The following is a 23,919-nucleotide window of genomic DNA, read 5'->3' as shown; positions in this document are numbered from 1 at the left end:
TTGAGCAGTCGCGCAGAGCGCTTCCCAAAAACCTAATTCGCCCTCTCCCGTACAGGATCGCAAGGACGAGTGGTTCCGGAGACCTGCTCTCCCGTTCGCCGATGCACGTCGGCGCGCGGGATGGAGTAGGGTACGATGGCGGCGCAAGCAGAGAGAGGTGGAAACCCTAACTCGTTTATTCAGTATGTTTCTGCGGTAGCCGGGCAAGAGATTATATAAGCTCGGGAAACCCTAGGCAACGTGGGCCACGCCCACATCGCACCGTTTCGAGTCGGTTACAGATAGCCCACGATCCGGGAGCGACCCGAACCGACTAACTGCGACGCGTCCGTCTAGGACTCTGTTCGTTTTCCTGAGCTGCAAAAAGTAAGGAAAGTCTCGGCTCGAGGCTCAATCCACTCACCACGAGCGCGGCGCGCGCGTCGTGACGTGTCGAGTCGATACGGGCGAGCGAGGAGGAGGAGGAGCGCGCGCGTGTAGCACTCCTATTCTCACTCACTTACTAGTGGTGGAACAACCCACCTTATAAGGTGGTCTAACTTCCTCCCAACTTTCCATGTGGGACTAAACTTCCCACCTCTTGCCACTCCCTAGTGAGCTGCCACCAACTTGGGCTCAAACTCACAAAGCTGCCACTAAGTGGGCTTTGAGATTTATAGGGAAAATCTGTAATCTAGTATGGGCCACCAAATGTGGGCCCAATATTTCAACAATCCCCCACCAGATCTCAAATCCCCATTTAGAGATTTACCAATACTCGCTGCTTGTTTATATACCGGTGTTTCAGCGGAGACTGTTAAGTTGAACTTCCGCCTAGAACCTTAAGCTACATCCATTCACACTTGAACAATGGACTAAGCCTTGAATTGCAAGTTTTGCGTGAACGGGGTTTCACTCAAAGTCATAACCGAGTACATGGCTGCCGGTAGCCTACCCCGCGGGTGAAGCATATGCGTCATACTTCGTGGTCTCTTCATGAGTTTACTAGAGATCACCCAAATCTCATAGATTGCGACGTTTAACAATCGGACTCATATAGGTGTGTTATTTCAAGAATGCTCTGTAGGACAAGCATCTTTGCTAATATAGTCAACATAAACACATTAAGGCTTGTTGCCAACCTGCCTTACAGCAATTGAGAGTTGTGCATCTTCACATAGAGAGGGTTACATAATACTCTCCTCAATTAAACCACTAGTTTGTTCTTCCCAGTGTCCTAATTCACGGGATCTCCGATCACAAAGGTTGGGTTACCACTATGGTGTAACATCAACGGGTCTCAAACCCATCTCCCTCGATGCACTTTCTATCACATTACGTGATAGTCCCTTTGTAAAGGGATCTGCCAGGTTTTTGTCTCGTTTGAATATATGTAACGAGTTATTACTCCGGAGTTTCGCAATTTCTCGACGGACTTCAAACGTCTCTTGACGTGTCTTGATGACTTCGCGTTATCCTTAGAATTGTTCACTTTGACAATTACGGTTTGATTGTCACAATTCAAAAGGATTGCCGGAACAGGTTTTTCAACCACGAGCAAGTCCATCAAGAGCTCACGCAACCATTCCGATTCAACGAGTGGTTGTATCCAAAGCGATAAGTTCTGCTTCCATAGTTGACCTCGTCAATATGGTTTGCTTGCAAGATCTCCATGACACTGCGCCACCTCCAAAGGTAAATACATACCCGCTAGTGGCGTAGAGATCAGCTACATCAGAGATCCAATTCGAATCACTATATCCTTCAAGCACAGCTGGATGCCCCGAATAGTGAATCCCATAACTCATTGTACCACATAGGTAGCGCATGACCCTATCAAGTGCATGCCAATGATCGAGTACCCGGGGTTGACATGAACCTACTCAACTTGCTAACAACAAAAGAGATGTCCGGTCTAGTCGCGCTCGCTAAGTACATGAGTGAGCCAACAATCTGAGAGTATCTCAGTTGATCTACGGCAATCCTCCGGTTCTTGCGTAATGTCACACTGGGATCATAAGGTGTTGGAGAAGACTTGCTATCAATATAGCCGAACCGGCTCAAGATCTTCTCAACATAATGGGACTGCGTTAGAGTAATCCCACTCTCATTCTTAATAAGCTTGATGTTCGAATTACATCGCCTTCTCCCGGATCTTTCATATCAAAGCACTTTGACAAGAAAGACTTGACCTCGTGTATTACTTTCATGTTTGTACCAAATATCAGAATATCATCCACATACAAACACGAGTATAACACCTTCGCCCCCACCATGGCGATAGTAAACACACTTGTCGACCTCATTGACAACAAAGCCTACGAAGTCAAAGTTCTGTCAAACTTCTCATGCCATTGCTTAGGTGCTTGTTTCGGGCCATATAAAGATTTCAGCAACTTGCACACCTTTCTTTCTTCACCTTTTACTACGAACCCATCGAGGCTGATCCATATAGATTTCCTCTTCCAACTCTCCATTAAGAAAAGTCTGTCTTTACGTCCATTTGATGAACGATAAGACCATAGGAGGCAGCCATGGACAGTAGTACTCGAATGGTGGTAAGTCTAGCGACTGGTGAATAGGTGTCGAAGTAATCTTCGCCTTCTCTCCGTGTGTAGCCTTTAGCTACAAGCCGCGCCTTGTACTTCTCAATAGTACCATCGGGCTTAGCTTCTTCTTGAACACCCATTTGCAGCCCACGAGGCTTGCATCCATGGGGTCGTTCTGATAGCTCCCAAGTTCCATTAGAAAGAATCGAGTCCATCTCGTTATGGACAGCTTCTTTCCAGTCATCTGCATCTGGAGATGCATATGCCTCTGCAATGGACGTGAGAGTATCATCCATAAGGTACACAATGAAATCATCACCAAAGGATTTTTCAATTCTCCGTCTCTTGCTCCGTTTAGGAGCTTCATTGTCATCCTTCTCAGTAACATTCTCATGTGATTGTTCAAAATACTCATTAGATGTACTAGACTCAGGGATTATCTCAGTAGAAATTCTAGCAATGCTATGCATATGTTTCATAGGAAACATATTCTCAAAAAATGTTGCATCACGAGATTCCATAATAGTATCAACATGCATATCAGGTACCTCGGATTGAACTACTAAAAATCTATATCCTACACTTCGCGGAGCATAACCTAGAAAGATACAATCCATCGTCTTTGGTCCGAGTTTGCGCTTCTTAGTGATTGGAATATTGACTTTCGCCAAACATCCCCACGTGCGCAAATACGAAAGTGATGGTTTTCTTCCAGCCCACTCCTCGTAAGGGGTTTTATCTTTATTCTTGTTAGGAACTCTATTCAGGACATGACATGAAGTCAATAAAGCCTCCCCCACCATGCCTTAGATAAACCAGCAGTGGCTAACATGGAATTCACCAAGTCGGTCAGCGTGCGGTTTTTCCTCTCGGCAACCCCGTTTGATTGGGGTGAATAGGGAGGCGTCCTCTCATGAATAATGCCATGTTCCTCACAGAATTCATCAAAGATTTTAGGAAAATATTCGCCACCACGATCCGACCTAAGACGCTTGATCTTTCTCTCTAGTTGATTATCAACTTCGGCCTTATAAATTTTAAAGTAGTCTAAAGCTTCATCTTTAGTTCGCAACAAATAAACATAGCAAAATCTAGTCGCATCATCAATCAATGTCATGAAATATCTCTTTCCACCTTTTGTCAACACACCATTCATCTCGCATAGATCGGAATGTATGAGTTCTAGAGGTGCCAAGTTTCTCTCCTCGGCCGCCTTGTGAGGCTTCCGAGGTTGCTTTGATTGCACACAACTATGGCACTTAGAACCTTTGGCAATGGTGAAATTCGGAATTAAACTTAAACTGGATAGCCGAGACATTAAACCAAAATTAATGTGACATAAACGAGAATGCTAAACACCGGTATCATCACTAACATTGCCACAAATATGGTTCACGGACTTATTACCGATATCGAAAGCGAAAAGCGGAACAAGCCTCCGCACTCATAGCCTTTACCAATAAATTGTCCAAACTTGGAAACAACTACTTTATTCGACTCTAAAACAACCTTAAACCCATCTCTCGCATAGAAGGGAGCCGCTAACGAGATTCTTGTTCATAGTAGGGACATGCTGCACGTTCCTCGACTGCACGATCTTCCCCGAAGTGAACTTCGGATCTACCGTGCCAACACCACGAACGAAGCATGTGACCCATTCCCCATCAAGACGGAAGAATCCCGGGCGACCTGGTAAGAAGTGAACATGGATATGTCAGCACACACATGAACATTAGCACCTGTATCAATCCACCAACATGGAGATTGAAATACCGAAAGAACGATAAAGAGATTACCGTACCCATCAGCATTGCTAGCGGTCACCGTGTTGACTTGCCTCGCCTTTTTCTTGCGGTCTGCCCTCTCCGGACGAGTCCTTAAAAAGTGGCCAGTCTCTCCACACGTAAAGCAGCTCGGATCTGCTTTGTTTATCATCTTCTTCTTCTTGAAGGTTGTAGTCTTCATAGGCTTATTGAAGGAGGGCTTGTTATTCCCTTTTTCTTGTCTGTAGGGTTTCTTCGCACCATGTTGGCGCTAGACCGACCCTCTCCTTTCTCGGTATTATCCTTAGCCCGAGCTTTCTCCTCAACATCAAGAGATGCTATCAGATTTTCAACTGATATCTCCTGTCTCTTATGCTTGAGAGTTGTGGCAAAGTTCCTCCATGAAGGGGGCAACTTAGCGATGATGCATCCAGCCACAAACTTGTCAGGTAAGGCACACTTAAGGAGTTCAAGCTCTTTCACAATGCACTGTATCTCATGAGCTTGTTCGACTACGAACGGTTGTTAACCATCCCGATGTCATGGAAGCTCTCCATGATGTACAGTTCATCGCTCTGCATCGGTTGCACCGAACTTAGCATTCGGTGCATCCCGGAGCTCTTTACCATCCGTTAAGTGCATGTACACATCACACGGACGATCGGCAAGAATACTTAGAACGCATCCGACGAAGAGAGTATTGTTTTCCTTGAACTTGTTCCGATCTTGGTCAGATATAGTTCCTTCGGGTAAACCATCGGTAACTTCGAACACTTTCGGATGAGTAAGCCAGAGCATGGCCTTATACTGCCACCTCTTAAAGTGCACACCGGTAAACTTATCCAGCCTCAGTGCATCGGAAAAACCAGCCATTGTTAACTCAGGAAATTGCCTACAATTAGGTTTTTGGAATGTTGGATAATTAGGCACAATTTCCATGATTAATTCCAGAATATAAAACATGATGACAACAACTACTAACATGTGAAACTCGAACATACTAGATGCATTAATCAACATGAGTAGCAGCAACACAAACAAGTAAAGCATCCATCGCTAAACGGATCGAGATATGTCGCACGTACCGATCCGGTGGTGGTGGCGGTGGAGGTGTAGCAGATGATGTCGCAGCAGTAACGTTGTTGATGACAACGTTGTTGACGACGGGTCGAAGTAGACGGCGTTGAAGACGACGGTAGGCAGCACCGCCCGACTTGGACGGAAGGCGACCCGTGGTGAAGAGCTTGAGCAGTTGCGCAGAGCGCTTCCCAAAAACCTAGTCCGCCCTCTCCCGTACGGGATCGCAAGGACGAGTGGTTCCGGAGACCTGCTCTCCCGTTCGCCGATGCACGTCGGCGCGCGGGATGGAGTAGGGTACGATGGCGGCGCAAGCAGAGAGAGGTGGAAACCCTAACTCGTTTATTCAGTATGTTTCTGCGGTAGCCGGGCAAGAGATTATATAGGCTCGGGAAACCCTAGGCAACGTGGGCCACGCCCACATCGCACGTTTCGAGTCGGTTACAGATAGCCCACGATCCGGGAGCGACCCGAACCGACTAACTGCGACGCGTCCGTCTAGGACTCTGTTCGTTTTCCTGAGCTGCAAAAAGTAAGGAAAGTCTCGGCTCGAGGCTCAATCCACTCACCACTCACCACGAGCGCGGCGCGCGCGTCGTGACGTGTCGAGTCGAGTCGAGTCGAGTCGAGCAAGGAGGCGGAGGAGCGCGCGCGTGTTGCACTCCTATTCTCACTCACTTACTAGTGGTGGAACAACCCACCTTATAAGGTGGTCTAACTTCCTCCCAACTTTCCATGTGGGACTAAACTTCCCACCTCTTGCCACTCCCTAGTGAGCTGCCACCAACTTGGGCTCAAACTCACAAGGCTGTCACTAAGTGGGCTTTGAGATTTATAGAGAAAATCTGAAATCTAGTATGGGCCACCAAATGTGGGCCCAATATTTCAACAGATTCCTGTGGAAATTTCCTAATACAAACACCAAGGAACAAAAACAAAGCAATGTGATCTAGTGGTGGAAGCGGGAAACTTTGTTCTACTCACCCGCACCCACTGCTACTACCAAAGGACACAAATGAAAAGCAAGTACTCAAAGAATTTGTGAAACTGACTGCCTTGTCGCTGCTCTGGCTATTAACAAACCTGGACGGGATTTATCACAATTTGCCACATTATCAATGACTAGTAAAAGGCACGTGCCTTGCACGTGTATTGTTTTGTGTTCCTAAAAAAACATCATAAAATAAAGATTATAATTGGCAGAAATATATTAATATAATAGGTGATTATCTAAAGAAAGCTTAGATGGATAGCAAGATATGTGCTATTTGAGAGTTTTGGTGCATTTGTTACAAGAACATAATGAAAATACTTGTGTTTCTCGTGTTTGGAAAATACGTAGCTTTCTCAAAGTTCAGAGCTTGGACTTATTATGCTAATCAGATCTTACTCGATAAGATAAACAAAATACCTTAAGAATGAATGGCTTAGATAAAGAAAATGCCTTAACAATGAATGGCTTGCAAATTACAAAATATTCAACATTTCTTTCTCATCTGATTGACAAAGCACTTTCTTCTTCAAAATAGATGTTTCTAGGTAACAAAACTCCTGTTTTCCAACTACATGGCCTACCGATTCATTTTCTATTGCATTCCCTTTTGTACACATCATTAGCTCCCAATATATTCCCAAAATATGCATCATCATCTCCATGTGCATACCTCGAGAGTGGTACAACACCTAGGTCCCTATTTGCACATCTAATTCTTGTAAACACAATATAAAATAAAAGAACCAATATTAGAAATAACATTGACCATTGTACCTGTACATGTATGCGAATTTCATCAAAACATCACTGTAGACAATATTTTTGGTATTTTTTCATAACCGGCCATTTTCATTAATTGATTCTGTAAGTATTCCCATTGTTTATCTTAATGTCCCTCGTGACAAAGCAACATAGAGTTGACCATAAGAGAACACCAGATTCAAAAGGTAGATGCCAACGTCCCTGAGCTTTGGTGATGGTCAAGGTAAGACAAATTGGAAATTGCGTCCTCTTGAAACCGAAGGGGAGCACTCTCATCTTCTAAAAGATACGTAGGAACTCATGAAATGAACACACCTGTTCTCTATTTTTTCTTCAAATAATTTCAACATAAATATATTTTTTTTCTTGAAATGCTCTAATGATAAGTCATGTTGCATTGCACCATCCATTAAATAAATTGAAATTCTGAAGTAAAATGATAGAAAATTTAATGTTTAGGCGAAGAACATGTGTTGAGTTCAGAAACTGGTGGATAGTAATTATGTGGATCTTCCATTGCTGAATCAAAACTATGGAGTTAAGGATGTCTACACTCAATTATTATGCCAATAATAGTGAGACATTAATTTTCCATGACCTAATTAATAAGTAGGTTTAACCAAAAATCACTTTTTTTTATCAATGGTAAACAAATGATTTTGTTGTTTCTGTAAAATATATGTCAGCGATGAGTATCCAAAAGATGTCACAAATGTGAAGAATAATAATGAGCATGCTTCTTCCAAAGAGGTCACAAATTTATCTTTCCTTTTTTAAAATAAATAAGAACAAATAATTATGCAGGAGACAATTAAAAAGAATTCAAGAAATGAATGAAATCACTTTATCCTAGTACTTACTGGATTTTTTTTAACTGACACCGGATCAGACCAAATGACAAACACCTTGTGTGTAAATAAAAATAACAAGGACTACACACCGGATAACCTACTGTACTAATTCTACTTTCAGGACTAACACGAAGCATCATATGTGCAGCAATGTGACGTAAACAAATTGTGCATGCTCATAACCATCATTAGGAGGAAAGTAATAAAGAGAGGGATATGTTGCATATAGGAGATGCATCGTAAGTGCTCATTCAAGCCCTGAGCTGTGATCGATCTAACTACAGCAAGGTCGTCAACACGGTGTATGGGAGACGAAAATAAAGCAGTACTGTAGTAAAGTGTGAGCAGCGAGACACAGATGATGGGATTGCGAGTTTGCGACGTGATGGAGTGTATCCAGTACAAGACCGTGGGCTGTCAGTAGTAGGCCCTTTTTTTAATTGGCTGCAGCATGTGGAACCATCGGGAAGGGGTGAGCTGCTTCCAAAAATGTGAGTGGAGCGGGAAGGAAGTAGAGGCGAATCCAGCTGACCACAACCGTCCGATCAGACCCAGCTTGGCGAAGATGAACGGTGGATACCAATGCATGTGGTGAAATCAACGGTGAAGAGTGATTCTCCATTGCCTGGCGGGAATCGAGAGTGGGATTGAAATCAAATTTCAAAACTGCTGCATTATAGTAGTAGAGATATCAAAGATGTGTTAGCATCTGGTCTTGGCTATTCGGTTGTTCATAATAACATAATTTGTAATCGTGTTGGTCATAACTTGGCTACTAATGCTAGAGTTAGTAACTCAGTAGGTTTCTGGTTGGAGTCTGTCCCAATGTATATCGAACCCCTTATGGTGGAGGATTGTAATGTGTTAATGGATCTATAAAGCTTCTTTAAAAAAAAAAATTGGTGTGTTTCTCATTCGGACTCTCGCGTGTTTGGGAATTGTAATGCACATTTTTTCCAGAATACACCATCAAGGATGTAGTATCATTTTCATAGAAGTAGCCAAGCGGCAAGATGACGCCTTCCACGGTTTACAATGCTAATTTGAAGGCTAGCTACCACACACACTACAATCACAACGCACAAAGGTCGCACCCAAACTAATACTTAAAGCCACTTCTCCACCAACATGGGTCACCTCCGAAGAATCCGTCTCCGATCTCTCCTTGCCGACATACCCTCCACCTTTGATTCCCTTAAAGAGACACAGGTTGGGTGCCAGGACTTGGATCAGCGGCGCACCAGCCAACTTGAAGGGGGCCCTCACGTTCGGTGCCCCAACTAAGTTTTACACCAAGAACATGTTCGACAGAATGGCGCCAGGTAGATTCAACGCCTACCAGGTGTGTGATCACCGGCATTGGACGGTTTGTGCATGTAGCATAGCCGTCTTGACTCATGCCAGCATTGTATTTGTGTGCATAGAGGGACAGTGACACCACCCTTCATGAATTAATGGACAAACAAGAGGAGAATGAAGAAGAAGTTGAGAAATAGGAAGAACTCATCGCAACCACTGATGGTGGGATGGAGAAGAAGAACTCAAGAAAGGAAAGGGAAAGAGCAAGGGCAAGAAAGAGGGTAAGGGAAATGGAAAGGGAGGAGGAAGCCAAGGTTCATAATTTTTTGTCTGGAAGTATCTGTTTATGGATTAGAGGACGCCACTCATTGATGCGCGTAGATGACACGTCCGTTGGGAACCCCAAGAGAAAGGTGTGATGCGCACAGCAGCAAGTTTTCCCTCAGTAAGAAACCAAGGTTATCGAACTAGTAGGAGCCAAGAAGCACGTTGAAGGTTGATGGCGGAGGAGTGTAGTGCGGCGCAACACCATTGATTCCGGCGCCAACGTGGAACCTGCACAACACAATCACAGAACTTTGCCCCAACGTAACAGTGAGGTTGTCAATCTCACCGGCTTACTGTAAACAAAGGATTAGATGTATAGTGTGGATGATGATGGTTGTTTGCGAAGAACAGTAAAGAACAATTGCAGTAGATTGTATTTCAGATGTAAAGAATAGGACCGGGGTCCACAAATCACTAGTGGTGTCTCTCCCATAAGAGAGCAGATGTTGGGTGAACAAATTACAGTTGGGCAATTGACAAATAAAGACGGCATAACAATGCACATACATATATCATGATGAGTACTATGAGATTTAATCAGGGCATTACGACAAAGTACATAGACCGCTATCCGAGCATGCATCCGTGCCTAAAAAGTCCACTTTCGAGGTTATCATCCGAACCCCTTCCGGTATTAAGTTGTAAACAACGAGACAATTGCATTAAGTATGGTGCGTAATGTAATCAACACAAATATCCTTAGACAAAGCATCGATGTTTTATCCCTAGTGGCAGCATCACATCCACAACCTTAGAACTTTCTGTCACTGTCCCAGATTTAATGGAGGCATGAACCCACTATCGAGCATAAATACTCCCTCTTGAAGTCACAAGTATCAACTTGGCCAGAGCCTCTACTAGCAACGGAGAGCATGCAAGAACATAAATAACATATATGATAGATTGATAATCAACTTGACATAGTATTCAATATTCATCGGATCCCAACAAACACAACATATAGAATTACAAATAGATGATCTTGATCATGATAGGCAGCTCACAAGATCGAACATGATAGCACAATGAGGAGAAGACGACCATCTAGCTACTACTATGGACCCATAGTCCAGGGGTGAACTACTCACACATCGATCCGGAGGCGATCATGGCGATGAAGAGACCTCCGGGAGATGATTCCCCTCTCCGACAGGGTGCCGGAGGCGATCTCCTGAATCCCCCGAGATGGGATTGGCGGCGGCGGTGTCTCTGGAAGGTTTTCCGTATCGTGACTCTCGGTACTGGGGGTTTCGCGACGAAGGCTTTAAGTAGGCGGAAGGGCAGGTCAAGAGGCGCCACGGGGGCCCCACACAATAGGGTCGCGCGGGCCCCCTGTTGGCCGCGCCGCCCTGTTGTGGCGGCGCCTCGTGGCCCCACTTCGTCTCTCCCTCGGACTTCTGGAAGCTTCGTGCAAAAATAGGACCCTGGGCGTTGATTTCGTCCAATTCCGAGAATATTTCCTTACTAGGATTTCTGAAACCAAAAACAGCAGAAAACAGCAACTAGCTCTTCAGCATCTCGTCAATAGGTTAGTGCCGGAAAATGCATAATAATGACATATAATGTGTATAAAACATGTGAGTATTATCATAAAAGTAACACGGAACATAAGAAATTATAGATACGTTTGGGACGTATCAAGCATCCCCAAGCTTAGTTCCTACTCGCCCTCGAGTAGGTAAACGATAACAAAGATAATTTCTGAAGTGACATGCTATCATAATCTTGATCATACTATTGTAAAGCATATGAGATGAATGCAGCGATTCGAAGCAATGATGAAGATAATGAGTAAACAAATGAATCATATAGCAAAGACTTTTCATGAATAATACTTTCAAGACAAGCATCAATAAGACTTGCATAAGAGTTACTCGTAAAGCAATAAATTCAAAGTAAAGGCATTGAAGCAACACAAAGGAAGATATAGTTTCAGCGGTTGCTTTCAACTTCAACATGTATATCTCATGGATAATTGTCAACACAAAGTAATATAACAAGTGCAATAAGTAAACATGTAAGAATCAATGCACACAGTTGATACAAGTGTTTGTTTCTGGGATAGAAAGAATAGGCAAACTGACTCAACAATAAAGTAGAAGATAGGCCCTTCGCAGAGGAAGCATTGATTACTATATTTGTGCTAGAGCTTTTCATTTTGAAAACAAGAAACAATTTTGTCAACGGTAGTAATAAAGCATATGTGTTATGTATAAGACATCTTATAAGTTGCAAGCCTCATGCATAGTATACTAATAGTGCTCGCACCTTGTCCTAATTAGCTTGGATTAGCACGGATTATTATTGCATAGCATATGTTTCAACCAAGTGTCACAAAGGGGTACCTCTATGCCGCCTGTACAAAGGTCTAAGGAGAAAGCTCGCATTGGATTTCTCTCTTTTGATTATTCTCAACTTAGACATCCATACCGGGACAACATAGACAACAGATAACGGACTCCTCTTTAATGCATAAGCATTCAACAACAATTAAAATTCTCATAAGAGATTGAGGATTGGTTGTCCACACTGAAACTTCCACCATGAATCATGGCTTTAGTTAGCGGCCCAATGTTCTTCTCTAACAGTATGCATACTCAAACCATTTGATCATGAAAATCGCTCTTACTTCAGACAAGACGAACATGCATAGCAACTCACATGATATTCAACAAAGGTAAAGTTGATGGCGTCCCCAGAAACATGGTTACCGCTCAACAAGCAACTTATTAAGAAATAAGACACATAAGTACATATTCTTCACCACGATAGTTTTTAAGCTATTTGTCACATGAGCTATATATTGCAAAGGTAAAGAATAGAAATTTTAAAGGTAGCACTGATACGTCCCAAACGTATCTATAATTTCTTATGTTCCATGCTACTTTTATGATGATACTCACATGTTTTATACACATTATATGTCATTATTATGCATTTTCCGGCACTAACCTATTGACGAGATGCCGAAGAGCCGCTTGCTGTTTTCTGCTGTTTTTGGTTTCAGAAATCCTAGTAAGGAAATATTCTCGGAATTGGACGAACTCAACGCCCAGGGTCCTATTTTTGCACGAAGCTTCCAGAAGACCGGAGGGGAGACGGAGTGGGGCCACGGGGCGCCGCCACACTAGGGCGGCGCGGCCCTAGCGTGTGGGGCCCCCGTGACTCTCCCGACTCCGCCCTTCCGCCTACTTAAAGCCTTCGTCGCGAAACCCCCAGTACCGAGAGCCACGATACGGAAAACCTTCCAGAGACGCCGCCGCCGCCAATCCCATCTCGGGGGATTCAGGAGATCGCCTCCGGCACCCCGCCGGAGAGGGGAATCATCTCCCGGAGGTCTCTTCATCGCCATGATCGCCTCCGGATCGATGTGTGAGTAGTTCACCCCCGGACTATGGGTCCATAGCAGTAGCTAGATGGTCGTCTTCTCCCCATTGTGCTATCATGTTAGATCTTGTGAGCTGCCTATCATGATCAAGATCATCTATTTGTAATCCTTCATGTTGTGTTTGTTGGGATCCGATGAATATTGAATACTATGTCAAGTTGATTATCAATCTATCATATATGTTATTTATGTTCTTGCATGCTCTCCGTTGCTAGTAGAGGCTCCGGCCAAGTTGATACTTGTGACTCCAAGAGGGAGTATTTATGCTCGATAGTGGGTTCATGCCTCCATTAAATCTGGGACGGTGACGTAAAGTTCTAAGGTTGTGGATGTGCTGTTGCCACTAGGGATAAAACATCGATGCTTTGTCTAAGGATATTTGTGTTGATTACATTACGCACCATACTTAATGCAATTGTCCGTTGTTTACAACTTAATACCGGAGGGGGTTCGGATGATAACCTCGAAGGTGGACTTTTTAGGCATAGATGCATGCCTGGATAGCGGTCTATGTACTTTGTCGTAATGCCCCGATTAAATCTCATAGTACTCATCATGATATATGTATGTGCATTGTTATGCCTTCTTTATTTGTCAATTGCCCAACCGTAATTTGTTCACCCAACATCTGCTATCTTATGGGAGAGACACCGCTAGTGATCTGTGGACCCCGGTCCTATTCTTTACATCTGAAATACAAACTGCCGCAATTGTTCTTTACTGTTCTTCGCAAACAACCATCATCATCCACACTATACATCTAATCCTTTGTTTACAAGCAAGCTCGGTGAGATTTACAACCTCGCCGTTATGTTGGGGCAAAGTTCTCGTGATTGTGTTGAGCAGGTTCCACGTTGGCGCCGGAATCCCCGGTGTTGCGCCGCACTACACTCCTCCGCCATCAACCTTCAACGTGCTTCTTGGCTCCTCCTGGTTCGATAAACCTTGGTTTCTTTCGAGGGAAAACTTGCTACCGTGCGCATCACACCTTCCTCTTGGGGTTCCCAACGAACGTGTCAACTACACGCATCAAGCATTTTTTCTGGCGCCGTTGCCGGGGAGATCAAGACACGCTGCAAGGGGAGTCTCCACTTCCAATCTCTTTACTTTGTTTTTGTCTTGCTTTACTTTACTTTATTTACTACTTTGTTTGCTGCATTATATTAAAACACAAAAAAATTAGTTGCTAGCTTTACTTTATTTAGTGTCTTGTTCTCTATATCAAAAACACAAAAAAATTAGTTAATTGCATTTACTTTATTTACCTTTAGTTTATTTCATCATGTTTCCTCCTAAGTTCACTCTGAAAGACATACCGGTAGGACGTGGGTCTATAATTGGGAGAGATAATATAGAATATTTTTTCACTCATGTTAGTACCGTTGAAGATTTTGAAGATAGACACTTGGTAGAACTTGCTCCTACTTATGAAATTGTTGTTGCTTCTTTAGTACACATGTTGGAAACTAAATTTGTTAATCTCAATCCTATAATCCAACACATGTTTCTCACACTCGGTGATATGGAAGAAGGGGAAAAGAAAGATTTTGTTTTAGAAACCCTTCTTAAAGAATTTGGTGGTGTAGCAAGAGAGGCTAGAAAGGTCTTTACTAAATACAATATGCTTGGCTCTTATACCAATTTTGTTAGTATCCTCGAAAAGATGGACATGGAGAGAGTAAGGTACACTAATAATATTAATGATGGTGGGGAGATTAAGACAACAATACCTTGTAAGCTCCTGGGAATGAATGACGCTCTAGAAAATAACTATAGTTGACTTGTCCCTGAAAATTTGTTTGACGAGGATAGCAAACCTAAGAATAATGAAAAGGGAGCCTCTGAAACTCACATAGATATGATAAAATGCATAGTTGAGAAAACTCCCAACACCTATGTTGATGCTTCGTCTCTTGATGTTACTTGACACACTTTCTGCGCCTAGCTGAAAGGCGTTAAAGAAAAGCGCTTATGGGAGACAACCCATCATTTTACTTCTGCACTTTATTTTATATTTGAGTCTTGTAAGTTGTTTACTACTGTAGCAAACTCTCCTTATCTTCATTTTATTGCATTGTTGTGCCAAGTAAAGTCTTTGATAGTAAAGCCAATACTAGATTTGGATTACTGCGCAGGAACAGATTTCTTGCTGTCACGAATTTGGGCAGTAGTCCCTGTAGAAAAATCAAAAAAAGCAGCCAATTTACGTGCGTGATCCTCAGATATGTACGCAACTTTCATTCAATTTGGGCATTTTCATCTGAGCAAGTCTGGTGCCACTTTTCGTCTTTACGAACTGTTCTGTTTTGACAGATTCTGCCTTTTATTTCGCATTGCCTGTTTTGCTATGTTAGATGGATTTCTTTGTTCCATTAACTTTCAGTAGCTTTGTGAAATATCCAGAAGTGTTAAGAATGATTATGTCACCTCTGAATATATGAATTATGCACTGACCCTCTAATGAGTTTGTTTCGAGTTTGGTGTGGAGGAAGTTTTCAAGGATCAATAGAGGGGGATGATACAATATGATCAAGAAGAGTGAAAAGTCAAATCTTGGGGATGCCCCCGTGGTTCATCCCTTCATATTTTAAGAAGACTCAAGCGTCTAAGCTTGGGGATTCCCAAGGCATCCCTTCTTCATCGACAACTTATCAGGTTCCTCTAGTGAAACTATATTTTTATTCCGTCACATCTTATGTGCTTTACTTGGAGCGTCTGTTTGTTTTTATTTTTGTTTTTGTTTGAATAAATCGGATCCTAGCATTCTTTGTTTGAGAGAGAGACACGCTCCGCTGTTTCGTATGAACACATGTGTTCTTAGCTTCATCTTTAATGTTCATTGTGAAAGTTGAACTATTTCATTCATTGTTATATGGTTGGAAACGGAAAATGCCGCATGTGGTAAATGGTTTAATGTCTTGAATAATGTGATACTTGGCAATTGTTGTGCTCATATAGATCATGTTTAAGCTCTTGCATCATGTACCTTGTACTCATTAATGAATAACTACATAGAGCTTGTTAAAATTTGGTTTGCATGATTGATCTCTAGAGTCTAGATATTTTCTGGTTGAGGTGTCTGAACAACAAGGAGACAATGTAAAGTCTTATAATAGCTACAATATGTTCATATGTGAGCTTTGCTGCACCTTTTATACTTGAGTTTGCTTCAAACAACCTTGCTAGCCCAGCCTTGTATTGAGAGGAATTCTTCTCGTGCATCCAAATCCTTGAGCCAAATACTATGCCATTTGTGTCCACCATACCTACCTACCACATGGTATTTCTCCGCCATTCCAAAGTACATTACTTGAGTGCTACCTTTAAAATTTCTATTCTTTGCCTTTGCAATATATAGCTCATGGGACAAATAGCTTAAAAACTATCGTGGTGAAGAATATGTACTTATGTGTCTTATTTCTTAATAAGTTGCTTGTTGAGCGGTAACCATGTTTTCTGGGGACGCCATCAACTCTTTTACCTTTGTTGAATATCATGTGATTTGCTATGCATGTTCGTCTTGTCTGAAGTAAGGGCGGTTTTCACAATCAAATGGTTTGAGTATGCATACTGTTAGAGAAGAACATTGGGCCGCTAACTAAAGCCATGATTCATGGTGGAAGTTTCAAAGTGTGGACAGCTAATCCTCAATCTCTTATGAGAATAATAATCTGTTGTTGAATGCTTATGCATTAAAGAGGAGTCCATTATCTCGTTGTCTATGTTGTCCCGGTATGGATGTCTAAGTTGAGAATAATCAAAAGCGAGAAATCCAATGCGAGCTTTCTCCTTAGACCTTTGTACATGCGGCATAGAGGTACCCCTTTGTGACACTTGGTTGAAACATATGCTATGCAATGATAATCCGTGTTAACCCAAGCTAATTAGGACAAGGTGCGAGCACTATTAGTATACTATGCATGAGGCTTGCAACTTATAAGGGGTCTTATACATAACACATATGCTTTATTACTACCGTTGAAAAAATTGTTTCTTGTTTTCAAAACGAAAAGCTCTAGCACAAATATAGTAATCAATGCTTCCCTCTGCGAAGGGCCTATCTTTTACTTTATTGTTGAGTCAGTTTGCCTATTCTTTCTATCCCAGAAGAAAACACTTGTATCAACTGTGTGCATTGATTCTTACATGTTTACTTATTGCACTTGTTATATTGCTTTGTGTTGACAATTATCCATGAGATATACATGTTGAAGTTGAAAGCAACCGCTGAAACTTTATCTTCCTTTGTGTTGTTTCAATGCTTTTACTTCAAATTTATTGCTTTATGAGTAACTCTTATGCAAGTCTTATTGATGCTTGGCTTGAAAGTATTATTCATGAAAAGTCTTTGGTATATGATTCATTTGTTTACTCATTATCTTCATCATTGCTTCGAATCGCTGCATTCATCTCATATGCTTTACAATAGTATGATCAAGATTATGATAGCATGTCACTTCAGAAATTATCTTTGTTATCGTTTACCTACTCGAGGGCGAGTAGGAACTAAGCTTGGGGATGCTTGATACGTCCCAAACGTATCTATAATTTCTTATGCTCCATGCTACTTTTATGATGATACTCACATGTTTTATACACATTATATGTCATTATTATGCATTTTCTGGCACTAACCTATTGACGAGATGCCGAAGAGCCAGTTGCTGTTGTGTGCTGGTTTTGGTTTCAGAAATCCTAGTAAGGAAATATTCTCGGAATTGGACGAAATCAACGCCCAGGGTCTTATGTTTGCACGAAGCTTCCAGAAGACCGGAGGGGAGATGAAGTGGGGCCACGGGGCGCCGCCACACTAGGGCGGCGCGGCCTAGAGGGGGCCCGCGCGGCCCTAGCGTGTGGGGCCCCCGTGACTCTCCCGACTCCGCCCTTCCGCCTACTTAAAGCCTTCGTCGCAAAACCCCCGCACCGAGAGCCACGATACGGAAAACCTTCCGCAGACGCCGCCGCCGCCAATCCCATCTCGGGGGATTCAGGAGATCGCCTCCGGCACCCTCGCCGGAGAGGGGAATCATCTCCCGGAGGTCTCTTCATCGCCATGATCGCCTCCGGATTGATGTGTGAGTAGTTCACCCCTGGACTATGGGTCCATAGCAGTAGCTAGATGGTCGTCTTCTCCCCATTGTGCTATCATGTTAGATCTTGTGAGCTGCCTATCATGATCAAGATCATCTATTTGTAATCCTTCATGTTGTGTTTGTTGGGATCCGATGAATATTGAATACTATGTCAAGTTGATTATCAATCTATCATATATGTTATTTATGTTCTTGCATGCTCTCCGTTGCTAGTAGAGGCTCTGGCCAAGTTGATACTTGTGACTCCAAGAGGGAGTATTTATGCTCGATAGTGGGTTCATGCCTCCATTAAATCTGGGACAGTGACATAAAGTTCTAAGGTTGTGGATGTGCTGTTGCCACTAGGGATAAAACATCGATGCTTTGTCTAAGGATTTGTGTTGATTACATTACTGTTGCGGTCAGAAACCCACCGGCGAGCAGCGACGGGCAACACAGTAGAGCCGGGAGGCTCCCAGGACTGCGGCTGGCCCTGGTCTCTCGAGCGACGGCCCGCAAAGACTCGGCACGCACGTCCGATGCCGGTGCAGGGGCGTGCCACCTGACCTATACCCGGTCGTGAAGGTGATGGATTTGCCTCGCTTAGTTTCCTGCATGGCATACACGTAAACATTAAATACGAGCCTCGATCGGCTCTCAGGTTGTCCTTTGAATCGGCTCAAGGAGCCGATCCACCCATGATTCGTACGAGGTGTACGATCAGATGGTGGTCATGCTTGATCGATATAAAGCTAAAATGACCTACGACGATTTAGGGTTTTCACCACATAATCGGAACATCCTACGCGTGATTGAGCCTGGCGGCCACGCACGGTGATCATAAACCGACCCTAGACAAGGCCTGAAAACCAACATGAAGTTGATCCCCGGAACATCTTGTCTAGGGCTAGCAAACTACACCCTACGTGCCACCGGATCCTTCAACCCGTTTGTAAGGCCTAACTATGCAGATATTAAACTAATCCTTGAAGAACAAGGAGCAATCATAACGGATCGGATCTACTAAATAATGATCAAGCGGGTGCCGCCCTTACACCTAAGATAGGTGTAAGGGCGGCTAGACGTCTAAGGGTTGCACGGACGAAAGCATATGATACGATGAAGCAATGCTAACCCTAACACATCTATGATAACTACGTTGCTCGCCATCAACAAGGCTTCAAGCACGAGCAACGCATGAACAACGAATAACGTGTACTCGCCTAGATCGCAAGATGCGATCTAGGCAGCATGATGCTTACCCGGAAGAAAACCCTCGAGACAAGGGAGTTGGCGATGCGCCTAGATTGGTTTGTGGTGAACGTGATTGTTGTTTTATTTCAGAAACCCTAGATACATATTTATAGTCCGTAGACTTTCTAACGTGGGAATAATCCCAACCGTGCACGAGCCAAATTCTATCTAACCGACAAGTATCCTACTATATTACAGATACACGGGCAACCTAGCCCAAACTTTGTATACAAGGCCGATTCATGTATATCTTCCATGTATATTCTTCAAGCCCATCTTTAATCGCGGCCCACCTCTGATCCGGTCAAATTCTGGTGATAACACATGCCCCCTGGTTTTGGAAATGACAATTCCAAAATCACTCTGCTTTTTCTTCGTTGGGTCATGTCGTGGCGGAGCGGTAACCGTCGCAAGTATCCTTCATCATGATGCCTTGCCCTCACAACTTCTCTGCAAGATTTGATAGCTTTAACATCACTTCCTCGGAAACCGTAATGGCATTAAATCTCCACTATACCCCCTTTATTTAACTGTGCCGAACGGTTCGCCACTTCATCCCCTTGCTCTGTTCTGGCCATCGGCACCAAAAAACCCTCTTTCCCTGTAGCAATGTCTTCCTCTTCCTCCATCTCCCCAGGCCTCTCTTTCCAATCTTCTTCCTCGAGCGAGCAGGAGTGGAACTTTGACCACGTGCCAGATGGCCCACCCGAAGCACTCGTCGGGTCAGATGGTGACTTACCTCTGACCGATGGGGAGGACGACCTCCAGTTCTTCATCGAAAGGGAGCTGAAGAGCGAGAGCGAAGACGACCTCCACTCCTGGGCGAACTCCACCTCCTCCGACGAGGAGGAGGAAGAAGAAGAAGAAGCGGAGGAAGAGGAGGAAGAGGAGGAGGATGATTCCTCCTCCTCCGCTGGGTATCCGCCGGCGAAGCGCTTCCGCGCTTGGGCGGACAGCGAGGACGATGATGATGACGAGGAAGAAGAGGCTTCGGCCGAGGGCTGGGGCAGCAGCGATGAGGAACTCTCCGGAAGCAGCGCCGACGGCAGCTACGATGCCGACGACGAGGCCAGCGAAGATTAGTAATGTAGGACTAGTAGTTCCTGAGCAATCGGCTCTTCTTTTGTTCTTCCTTTCTTTAGCAATCGGCTCTTCATTGTAAAAAACCCCTCTTATTAATGAAGAAGACATTTCTCAGCTGATTCTGTCCCTTTTCCAACTTTGCCGATTGTTAAAGTGAATCAACACATTAAGAGCCGATGGCAGTGCATCGGCCCTTGCCATAAAACGCGAGCAAGGCCAACTCTATTGTCTATTCAAATGGTAACCTGCGACTTATCCGAAAGAGCAAAACTCAAATCCCCAAATCGCCGCTTGAACAGATCCAACCCACGGCCATATGAACCTCAGATGCCAATCGCGCAGGTTCGCAACTACAACGGACCCAAAGGCAATATCATCCAATGCCCACGCTATGGTCTCAGGCCTGAAGGTGATCCTTAACCACTCCTTGCTGTTCGAACATAGCGCCTTGCTCTATCTTTTTGCATCAACAGAAACGGCCCTGACCGTGTAGATGATGACGGCTTCCCTTTCAAATTCCTTTCAGCAGCCCTGGTGGTCTTCTTCTACAACAACTCACCGCTTTTGAAGCAGGTTATGATGCAAGGTCAGCCGATGACACTCCAATCGGCTTCCCAAAACAGAGTGTCTACCAAATCAGCTTCCCCCGAGCCTCAGTTAAGGCAAGAACAGCGGCGAGGACACACAGTTCAGTCAAAGGGCCTCGAACTCAGGCAATTCTGAGACAGCCACCATGCAGAGCCAGCCAGACTTGCCACCGTCGAAAGCCGATATTGCAGACGAAACACCAACGGCTTAATGAACAAAACGCTGTTTTGTACGCCAAACTGACACCTCTGACAGTACTGCTGAACTGGCGACCTTGCGCAAAGGGTTGGAAGTCCTCGAAGAGAAGGTTCGGGCAATAAAATCGGCTCATTGAAGCTGAGGCAGCTCTCATTGTTCACTCCCTCGAGGAAGCAGAAGGCCTCGAAGCTGAACTGAAGACCGACTTGGTCGAAATCAGCGTCTGGGACACGCAGCTGGTAGATCCTGTGTAATTTGTACTAGAGCCGATGGCTGTGCATCGGCTTTGTTTCTTAGTTCTAAAGTCGATGTCCGTGCATCGGCTGTACATCATGAGAAATTTTTTTTTACTGGCCGATTTTCTATCGGCCCCCAATATTTCACTGCACATGTATCGCACATGTTCATCTGATTAGGTGCCCCCCGAGCCGAATCTGCCAGGTAACTGCGGATATCGGCTCTGTGGTTAGCCAAGGCACTGTATTTGAACGTCGGCTCCGTTAGGACCAATGTTGACTTCTTCCAGCTCATCAGCCGACGTAAAACCGTTGCCCATTAGATCGACGTTGAACACAGGCAGAACGTATGGTGAGGATAATTTTGGCCGATTGCTGGAATCGGCCTCCATGTTGATTGAATTGCTAACTGAAGGTTTTGCAACGTTTGTCCGTAGATCTTTGGGGCTGATCACAAGGATCGGCCTCGCCACGTTCGTCCATAGATTTGTTCTTGCTATACGGTCAGGCCGGTGGATAAGACCAGCCTAACCCCATCCTTCGTGACGTCGATGCGCTCGCGAGCCGTCCAAATTGATGCCCGAGAGTGGCTCTTGGCCTGTCGTCTCCCAAACGTTCATGCTAGCCGTTGAAATCTCGGCTGAGTCATCCGCGTGGACGACCTCTACTTCATCTCCATCCCACCGTATTAAGCATTGGTGCATCGTGGATGGAATGCAACAGTTGGCGTGGATCCAATCTCTCCCTAGCAGGACAGCATAGGTGCTCTTGCTATCGACAATAAAGAACGTCGTAGGGATGGTTTTCCTTCCTACGGTCAGATCCATGTTCAAAACACCTTGTGCGTCAGATGCTTGGCCGTTGAAATCGCTCAGTGTCACGTTGGTCTTGATCAGATCCGAGCTAGAGCGTCCCAACCGACGTAGCATGGAGTATGGCATAATGTTGACTGCCGCTCCGGTGTCCACCAGCATCTTGTTGACAGGCTGCCCATTGATATAGCCTCGCAAGTACAGGGCCTTCAGGTGTCTGTAGCTTCTTTCTCGTGGCTTCTCAAAGATAACCGGCCGTGGGCCGCAGTCAAGTTGTGCCACAGGTGCTTTGTCTAATCCTGGAGCACTAAACTCCGTCGGAAGGATGAACACCATGTTTGTGCCAGCCCGATGTCTCATCATCGGCTTTCTTTTGTCCGGGGCGCCACTCTTTCCTCTCGTGGCCGACCTTCTTCGTCCGGGGTTCGCTGAATTTTCGCGGCCGATCAGGCCGCGCCTTTCTTAACGTGTGCAGGTATAACCTTTCGGCTTCCTCCAAACCACGTAGTCGCCGAACCCTACGCTTTTGGGAACGGCCGAGTCCATCGGGGCACCACCTTGGCCGGTGGTACTTATCTTCTTCTTCTTCATCATCGTCCTCTAGTTCCTCGAGATCTTCTACCCGAGAGGACTCGCCGTGCTTGTTCCGAGGCGGGAGAGGCCCTAGACGTTTGAACATGGACACGTTAGCTGCATCCTTCTTCTTCTGTCTACATTCTGGGCAGTTGCCGATTGTAGGCAATCGGCTCATTCATGAATCCCAGCAGTGTCTGAAGAAGGGACAGTCCCAGTGCCTATCCACGTCGTCTTGCTCTCTCGACTTTTCCTTGGCGTGGCGCTCATATCTCTCCTCGTCGCGATCATGCCGACGATGTCTCCTGGCGTCCCTAGCCAGACGATCTCTTTCGTCATCGTTGTTGTATCATCGGCGTTGGTCGTATTGACTCACATATTTGTTGAGGAGGTGATCAGAGAGAGGTCGTTGATATCGCACATTCCTCACTTCTCCCTCTGTGATGTAGCGCTTGCCATCGTGCCGGAGCCGATCGCGTGGAACGGCTTCCTCTTTGTCGTTGTCATGAGAGCAGCTGCCCTCGTCTCTGTCCTTACCAGAGTGGTGCCCATGTCCTACCATGTTGATGTTGAACGAGAATCATGGCTGGCACCCTCCAGGGTAAGTGCACTCCACCATGTTAACGGCGGGGAAGGGGTGTGTGTCGACCTTCATGGCGTACTGGCTGAAAATTAGACGCCCTTGTTCTATCGCCATTTGGACCTGCTGCAGCCACACCCTGCAGTCGTTGGTGGCATGGGTGAACGTGTTATGCCACTTGCAGTATGGCTTTCCGTTCAGCTCCTGCGCCGTGGGGATCTTGTGTCCTTCGGGTACCTTTAGCTGCTTCTCCTTAAGTAAGGGGTCGAAAATTTGCTCAGCCTTGGTGACGTCGAAGTCAAACCCTCTTGGAGGACCTTGTGGCTTAACCCACTTGCAGGACACGGGGCTTGCCCCCGAGTCCATTCAGCCACCGCTACCTCTTGATCTCCCGCGAGCCTTTATCTTCGTCCGCCTCAACCGGGACCACCGCACGCTTGAATTTATCCCGGTATACATCCGGATGGCGCCGTTCATATAATGACAACTTCGCACCATGTGCGCCGGTGAAGGGTAGTCCGCTTGGGAGGCCAC

The sequence above is a fragment of the Lolium rigidum genome, chromosome 3 (assembly GCF_022539505.1).
Source record: "Lolium rigidum isolate FL_2022 chromosome 3, APGP_CSIRO_Lrig_0.1, whole genome shotgun sequence".
Classification (NCBI taxonomy): domain Eukaryota; kingdom Viridiplantae; phylum Streptophyta; class Magnoliopsida; order Poales; family Poaceae; genus Lolium; species Lolium rigidum.
The sequence above is the reverse complement of the archived record's forward strand: the minus strand, read 5'-3'. Positions refer to the sequence as shown.